Source organism: Procambarus clarkii, chromosome 5 (assembly GCF_040958095.1).
Source record: "Procambarus clarkii isolate CNS0578487 chromosome 5, FALCON_Pclarkii_2.0, whole genome shotgun sequence".
NCBI classification, from domain to species: Eukaryota; Metazoa; Arthropoda; class Malacostraca; order Decapoda; family Cambaridae; genus Procambarus; species Procambarus clarkii.
In genome coordinates, this window is record NC_091154.1 from 5,871,478 (window position 1) to 5,879,567 (window position 8,090).

The window sequence follows — 8,090 nt, forward strand, 5'->3', positions numbered from 1 at the left end:
TATTAATCGCAGCGTTAGTAACAAGACACCTGGTGTGAGCCCTGAGGACAGAGTTGGACTCTCTGCGGGAGGAGGTGCGTCAGCTTAAAAAACAACGAGAAGTAACGAAGGAGGAGACCAGCAGTAAAGGGACCTCGTCTTGGAGAGTTGCGAAAGACAGGGGCGTTAAGAAGACTTTGATAAAGCCGCCTTCAAACGCCATAGCAACTTCAAATTCATTTGACGTTTTGGAGGACGAGTGCTGTGGAGAGACTGTGGATCGCGCAAAAGGGAAAGCAACGAAGAGAAAGGAAGCGCAGGCCCCTCAGAAAGTAAAGGAAGTACCTAAGCAAACATTAGTTGTGGGAGATTCCCAGATAAGGTATTTGGATAGAACGTTTTGTGCTAGAGATAGGGGGAACAGGTTAAGGGTTTGCTATCCCGGAGCTGGCATTGGTGATATTATAAACAACATGAATGATATTATGGCTGGTAATGGGAACAATCCCATTATTTGCATTAGCGTGGGAGGAAATGATGTTGGTCGAGTCAGGAGTGAGGAACTGATTATGAGGTATAAAACAGCCATAGAGTTAGTTAGGAGCAAGGGAGGAATCCCGATCATATGTGGCATTCTTCCAAGAAAGGGAGTGGGAAATGAATGGATATCGAGGGCACTTGGTGTCAATTGCCGGCTGGAAAGATATTGCAAATCAAATGCAATATCTTTCATAGACAACTGGGAACACTTCTATGGAAGAAATGAAATGTATGCTCGTGATGGGGTGCATCTATCGAGAGCTGGGGTTGTTGCTGTTGCGAACTCGCTAGAAGAAGTGGTTAGAGGTGTTTGTTTGGGTTTAAACTGTTAGTAGATAGAGGTATGGGAATTGATTTGGAGGAAGGAGGTAATAAAAGTATGTGTTTGTGGGAGAAAGGAATTGGCAAAACGATCAGGGAAAGAGAAGGTCCGCAAAATAACAATTCACTTAGGGTATATTACACTAACAGTAGAAGTCTAAGAAATAAAATTAACGAATTAAATGCTCTTGTCTGCACAGAAAAAATAGATATTATTGCACTTACCGAAACGTGGATGAATGTAGAAAATAGAGAACTATTAGCTGAATATCAAATATATGGATTTAAACTATTTCACACAGACAGATATATTAGACGAGGAGGTGGAGTAGCCATATATGTTAGGGACAATTTGAAATGTAGTCTCAAAGAGGGAATCAAAACAGAGCCACACACAGAAACTATTTGGATTGAATTAAACGAAAAAGCTAATAATATTATAATAGGAGTAATATATAGGCCACCAAATTTAGACAGAATGGAAGCAAAGCATCTATGGGATGAAATATCTAGAGCATCTAGATCTAACAGTATTTATGTCATGGGTGACTTTAATTTTAGCGGAATAAACTGGTTGAACAAAACAGGGAATAGTGAAGCAGAAGATTTTCTAGAATTAATTGACGATTGCTTTCTTACACAACACATTAAGGAACCAACACGGGAAAATAATATTTTAGATTTAGTGTTAACTAACAGGGAAACGCAAATTAATGACATCGAAATAGGGAGTGAGCTAGGGAGCAGTGATCACAAAGAAATCAGATTTAGCATAGAATGGAATAGACCAGTAGGAGAAAATTCTGTTAAAGTGCCAGATTTTCGAAAAGCTGATTTTAATAGCCTAAGAAATTTTTTGGGTCAAATTGATTGGAAAGGCTTGGGTATGGGGTGTGGGCCGGTCTTGGAGCGAGACATGAACCCAGCGATAGGTGACTTAAATGGGGATTTCGATGTGGATTCAATATATAACTTATTTAAGAATATTCTAAACAAAGCACAGGAACGTAGTATACCATACAAATTGAATAGATCGTATACTAATGACCCAAAGTGGATAACAAAGAATTTGAAGAACCTTATAGGTAAAAAGAGAGCTTGGTACAAAAGTATTAAAAATGGGGAGGTCACTTTAGAACAGGAATTCGTACAACTGGTTAGAAATGTTAAAAAAGAGATAAGGAAAGCAAAAAGAAACTATGAAGTTCGCATAGCAGGGCAAGCAAAGACAAATCCTAAAGGTTTTTTTCAGTTATATCGTACTAAGACTAGGGAAAGGATAGGTCCATTAAAAACTGAGACAGGTCAAATAACAGATAGTGATGAAGAGATGAGTAGTATTTTTAATAAATATTTTGTATCTGTATTTACTAAAGAGGAACTTAACAATATGCCTTCAGCCGAACAAGTCTATGTGGGTGGGGACGAGGACAGGTTGACGAGTTTAGCAGTTACCAGGGAGGATGTTCTTAAACAAATAGTAAAACTCAAACCAAACAAATCCCCAGGGCCGGATGAAGTGTTTGCTAGGGTGCTTAAAGAATGCAAAGAGGAGCTTTGTGACCCACTGTCAACCATATTTAATAAATCAATAGAGTCAGGCAGAGTGCCAGAGTTTTGGAAAGTTGCTAATGTGATACCAGTTTTTAAGAAAGGAGATAGATCACTTGCGTCTAACTATCGACCAATTAGCCTAACGTCTATTGTGGGAAAGTTACTCGAATCTATAATAGCAAATAAAATTCGTCTTCATCTTGAAAAACATAAATTAATAATTGAGTCGCAACATGGTTTTATAAATGGCCGTTCATGTTTAACAAATTTGTTATCTTTTTATTCTAGCATTGTTGAGGCAGTTGATAGTGGTAAGGATTGCGATGTTGTATACCTTGACTTTAGCAAAGCTTTTGATACAGTGCCACATGAAAGACTGATTAAAAAAATAGAGTCTCATGGTATTGGGGGTGCTATATTAAGCTGGATTAGGGCATGGCTATACCAAAGGAAACAGAGAGTTAGTATAAATGGAATCAAGTCAGAGTGGGAAAATGTTGTAAGTGGAGTGTCTCAAGGCTCTGTCCTGGGACCTCTGTTGTTTATAATATATATAAATGATTTAGATTCAGGTTTGAGTAGCAACATTTGCAAATTTGCCGATGATACGAAAATCGGTAGGGAAATTAATTCGGAGGAGGACTCACTATCACTTCAAGTTGATCTAGATAGGGTTTTGAAATGGTCAAAGGATTGGCAGATGCAGTTTAATGCTGATAAATGTAAAGTTCTGAGGTTAGGTAATGATGATAGAGTTACAAGATACGAGCTAGATGGTGTTGTGATTGCGAAGTCGGATTGCGAAAGGGATCTGGGAGTTATGATTAGTAAGAATTTAAAACAAAAGGATCAATGCATAAATGTTCGTAATAAGGCAAATCGGACACTTGGATTTATTAATCGCAGCGTTAGTAACAAGACACCTGGTGTGGTTCTCAAGCTATATCTTGCTCTAGTTAGGCCTCATTTAGATTATGCAGTTCAGTTTTGGTCGCCATATTATAGAATGGATATAAATTCACTTGAACGTGTCCAGCGTAGGATGACTAAGTTAATTCCCCAAATTAGAAATCTTTCATATGAAGAAAGATTAACAAAGCTTAAGTTGCATTCACTGGAAAGGCGAAGAGTTAGGGGTGACATGATAGAGGTTTACAAGTGGATGAATGGACATAACCGGGGGGATATTAATAGGGTATTAAAAGTATCAACATAGGACAGAACACGAAACAATGGATATAAATTGGATAAGTTTAGATTTAGGAAAGACTTGGGTAAATACTGGTTCAGTAACAGGGTTGTTGATTTGTGGAACCAATTGCCGCGTAACATTGTGGAGGTGGGGTCCCTCGATTGTTTCAAGCACGGGTTGGACAAGTATATGAGTGGGATTGGGTGGTTATAGAATAGGAGCTGCCTCGTATGGGCCAATAGGCCTTCTGCAGTTACCTTTGTTCTTATGTTCTTATGTTCTTATGTATCATCGGCAAATTTGCAAATGTTGCTACTCAAACCTGAATCTAAATCATTTATATATATTATAAACAACAGAGGTCCCAGGACAGAGCCTTGAGGCACTCCACTTACAACATATTTCCATTCTGACTTGATTCCATTTATACTAACTCTCTGTTTCCTTTGGTATAGCCATGCCCTAATCCAGCTTAATATAGCACCCCCAATACCATGAGACTCTATCTTTTTAATCAGTCTTTCATGTGGCACTGTATCAAAAGCTTTGCTAAAGTCAAGGTATACAACATCGCAATCCTTACCACTATCAACTGCCTCAACAATGCTAGAATAAAAAGATAACAAATTTGTTAAACATGAACGGCCATTTATAAAACCATGTTGCGACTCAATTATTAATTTATGTTTTTCAAGATGAAGACGAATTTTATTTGCTATTATGGATTCGAGTAACTTTCCCACAATAGACGTTAGGCTAATTGGTCGATAGTTAGACGCAAGTGATCTATCTCCTTTCTTAAAAACTGGTATCACATTAGCAACTTTCCAAAACTCTGGCACTCTGCCTGACTCTATTGATTTATTAAATATGGTTGACAGTGGGTCACAAAGCTCCTCTTTGCATTCTTTAAGCACCCTGGCAAACACTTCATCCGGCCCTGGGGCTTTGTTTGGTTTGAGTTTTACTATTTGTTTAAGAACATCCTCCCTGGTAACTGTTAAACTCGTCAACCTGTCCTCGTCCCCACCCACATAGACTTGTTCGGCTGAAGGCATATTGTTAAGTTCCTCTTTAGTAAATACAGATACAAAATATTTATTAAAAATACTACTCATCTCTTCATCACTATCTGTTATTTGACCTGTCTCAGTTTTTAATGGACCTATCCTTTCCCTAGTCTTAGTACGATATAACTGAAAAAACCCTTTAGGATTTGTCTTTGCTTGCCCTGCTATGCGAACTTCATAGTTTCTTTTTGCTTTCCTTATCTCTTTTTTAACATTTCTAACCAGTTGTACGAATTCCTGTTCTAAAGTGACCTCCCCATTTTTAATCCTTTTGTACCAAGCTCTCTTTTTACCTATAAGGTTCTTCAAATTCTTTGTTATCCACTTTGGGTCATTTGTATTCGATCTATTCAATTTGTATGGTATACTACGTTCCTGTGCTTTGTTTAGAATATTCTTAAATAAGTTATATATTGAATCCACATCGAAATCCCCATTTAAGTCACCTATCGCTGGGTTCATGTCTCGCTCCAAGACCGGCCCACACCCCATACCCAAGACTTTCCAATCAATTTGACCCAAAAAATTTCTTAGGCTATTAAAATCAGCTTTTCGAAAATCTGGCACTTTAACAGAATTTTCTCCTACTGGTCTATTCCATTCTATGCTAAATCTGATTTCTTTGTGATCACTGCTCCCTAGCTCACTCCCTATTTCGATGTCATTAATTTGCGTTTCCCTGTTAGTTAACACTAAATCTAAAATATTATTTTCCCGTGTTGGTTCCTTAATGTGTTGCGTAAGAAAGCAATCGTCAATTAATTCTAGAAAATCTTCTGCTTCACTATTCCCTGTTTTGTTCAACCAGTTTATTCCGCTAAAATTAAAGTCACCCATGACATAAATACTGTTAGATCTAGATGCTCTAGATATTTCATCCCATAGGTGCTTTGCTATGCAAATAATATGCTAATAATAACTTTACCAAACTATCTTACGTTAAAAGCCTTGGTCCACATAGACAGGATACAAGGTTTACACTAATAACAAGCTAGGGTAAAGTACTACTGGATAAGCACTGAAGCTGGATGCAGCTTAGGGTAGTGAAACCATGTTGTTATAGAGTGTTGTTATATTATCATAGCAATATGGAAGTTGTAGTGAAGGACCTGGTGACTCTAGTGGGAGCCCTGAAGACAGAGTTGGACTCTCTGCGGGAGGAGGTGCGTCAGCTTAAAAAACAACGAGAAGTAACGAAGGAGGAGACCAGCAGTAAAGGGACCTCGTCTTGGAGAGTTGCGAAAGACAGGGGCCTTAAGAAGACTTTGATAAAGCCGCCTTCAAACGCCATAGCAACTTCAAATTCATTTGACGTTTTGGAGGACGAGTGCTGTGGAGAGACTGTGGATCGCGCAAAAGGGAAAGCAACGAAGAGAAAGGAAGCGCAGGCCCCTCAGAAAGTAAAGGAAGTACCTAAGCAAACATTAGTTGTGGGAGATTCCCAGATAAGGTATTTGGATAGAACGTTTTGTGCTAGAGATAGGGGGAACAGGTTAAGGGTTTGCTATCCCGGAGCTGGCATTGGTGATATTATAAACAACATGAATGATATTATGGCTGGTAATGGGAACAATCCCATTATTTGCATTAGCGTGGGAGGAAATGATGTTGGTCGAGTCAGGAGTGAGGAACTGATTCAGAGGTATAAAACAGCCATAGAGTTAGTTAGGAGCAAGGGAGGAATCCCGATCATATGTGGCATTCTTCCAAGAAAGGGAGTGGGAAATGAATGGATATCGAGGGCACTTGGTGTCAATTGCCGGCTGGAAAGATATTGCAAATCAAATGCAATATCTTTCATAGACAACTGGGAACACTTCTATGGAAGAAATGAAATGTATGCTCGTGATGGGGTGCATCTATCGAGAGCTGGGGTTGTTGCTGTTGCGAACTCGCTAGAAGAAGTGGTTAGAGGTGTTTGTTTGAACATAAGAACATAAGAACATAAGAACAAAGGTAACTGCAGAAGGCCTATTGGCCCATTCGAGGCAGCTCCTATTCTATAACCACCCAATCCCACTCATATACTTGTCCAACCCGCGCTTGAAACAATCGAGGGACCCCACCTCCACCACGTTACGCGGCAATTGGTTCCACAAATCAACAACCCTGTTACTGAACCAGTATTTACCCAAGTCTTTCCTAAATCTAAACTTATCCAATTTATACCCATTATTTCGTGTTCTGTCCTGTGTTGATACTTTTAATACCCTATTAATATCCCCCTTGTTATGTCCATTCACCCACTTGTAAACCTCTATCATGTCGCCCCTAACTCTTCGCCTTTCCAGTGAATGCAACTTAAGCTTTGTTAATCTTTCTTCATATGAAAGATTTCTAATTTGGGGAATTAACTTAGTCATCCTACGCTGGACACGTTCAAGTGAATTTATATCCATTCTATAATATGGCGACCAAAACTGAACTGCATAATCTAAATGGGGCCTAACTAGAGCAAGATATAGCTTGAGAACCACACCAGGTGTCTTGTTACTAACGCTGCGATTAATAAATCCAAGTGTCCGATTTGCCTTATTACGAACATTTATGCATTGATCCTTTTGTTTTAAATTCTTACTAATCATAACTCCCAGATCCCTTTCGCAATCCGACTTCGCAATCACAACACCATCTAGCTCGTATCTTGTAACTCTATCATAAGAACGTAACTCTATCATAAGTTTGGGTTTAAACTGTTAGTAGATAGAGGTATGGGAATTGATTTGGAGGAAGGAGGTAATAAAAGTATGTGTTTGTGGGAGAAAGGAATTGGCAAAACGATCAGGGAAAGAGAAGGTCCGCAAAATAACAATTCACTTAGGGTATATTACACTAACAGTAGAAGTCTAAGAAATAAAATTAACGAATTAAATGCTCTTGTCTGCACAGAAAAAATAGATATTATTGCACTTACCGAAACGTGGATGAATGTAGAAAATAGAGAACTATTAGCTGAATATCAAATATATGGATTTAAACTATTTCACACAGATAGATATATTAGACGAGGAGGTGGAGTAGCCATATATGTTAGGGACAATTTGAAATGTAGTCTCAAAGAGGGAATCAAAACAGAGCCACAAACAGAAACTATTTGGATTGAATTAAACGAAAAAGCTAATAATATTATAATAGGAGTAATATATAGGCCACCAAATTTAGACAGAATGGAAGCAAAGCATCTATGGGATGAAATATCTAGAGCATCTAGATCTAACAGTATTTATGTCATGGGTGACTTTAATTTTAACGGAATAAACTGGTTGAACAAAACAGGGAATAGTGAAGCAGAAGATTTTCTAGAATTAATTGACGATTGCTTTCTTACGCAACACATTAAGGAACCAACACGGGAAAATAATATTTTAGATTTAGTGTTAACTAACAGGGAAACGCAAATTAATGACATCGAAATAGGGAGTGAGCTAGGGAGC